Source organism: Parambassis ranga, unplaced genomic scaffold, assembly GCF_900634625.1.
Source record: "Parambassis ranga unplaced genomic scaffold, fParRan2.1 scaffold_89_arrow_ctg1, whole genome shotgun sequence".
Taxonomy (NCBI): Eukaryota; Metazoa; Chordata; class Actinopteri; family Ambassidae; genus Parambassis; species Parambassis ranga.
The window spans coordinates 149841-150644 of NW_021144819.1; the positions used below are offsets into that span (position 1 = coordinate 149841).

At 42.8% G+C, this 804-nt stretch overlaps 1 non-coding gene across 1 annotated transcript; it reads left to right on the top strand.

The window, feature by feature from the left end:
* The first annotated feature begins 639 nt into the window (after positions 1-639).
* trnah-aug (transfer RNA histidin (anticodon AUG)) lies at positions 640-711 on the top strand. Its single transcript has one exon. It is a non-coding gene; the product is annotated as a tRNA-His (tRNA).
* The last annotated feature ends 93 nt before the right edge of the window (positions 712-804 follow it).

Sequence of the window (804 nt, forward strand, 5' to 3'; positions counted from 1 at the left end):
AGGAGCGCTGTTTGCACCGCGAGTAAATACGAGTAAAGTTGCTGAAGGTATTAAGAGAAACTTCAACAGAAATATCGATCTCATCATGCTAGTATCGAGTAATTACTGATCCTAACGTTGGTATCGATACTATCGATATTTAGATCGATTCGCCCACCCCTACCAGAGACAGGTTGATCTGGCCACACTTGTGTGAAATCAGCCTGTCCAGTTAGGATCAACACTGATTGTGGATCAGTTTCAGCTGCTGTTGTGCAAATGGAACAGACAACAGGTGGAAATGAGAGGCAGTTATCAAGACAGCCCCTATAAAGGAGAGGTTCTGCTTCTCAGGAGGGTCACACCCTAATACAAGACCACTTCCTGTTATGCAACAAATACACTTAATGATTCAATGTTGACCTAATGCCACAGCCACAAAAAGACATTTCTCCCAGCTGCTAGACAGCAAGCCTTATTTAGACATGGAGGACAGTCTCCTCGTGGAGGACAGTCTCCTCGTGGAGGACAGTGATATGCAAAGTGTTCAGTCTTTATTGACACAATTAGAAGAAATCTTTGTTCATATCTTTACCAATGTCAAACTACGAAGAACATGTGCTTTGTGTTGTTCTTCCACCAACTGAAAGTGTCATACATGGCTCGTTGGTCTAGGGGTATGATTCTCGCTTATGGTGCGAGAGGTCCCTGGTTCAAATCCTAGACAAGCCCTGATGTTTAACTTTATTCCATTGGAAGGCCAACTCCTTTTTGTTTAACTCTTTTCAGTTCCTCTAACTACACACAGCTTTACAAAGCTAACAA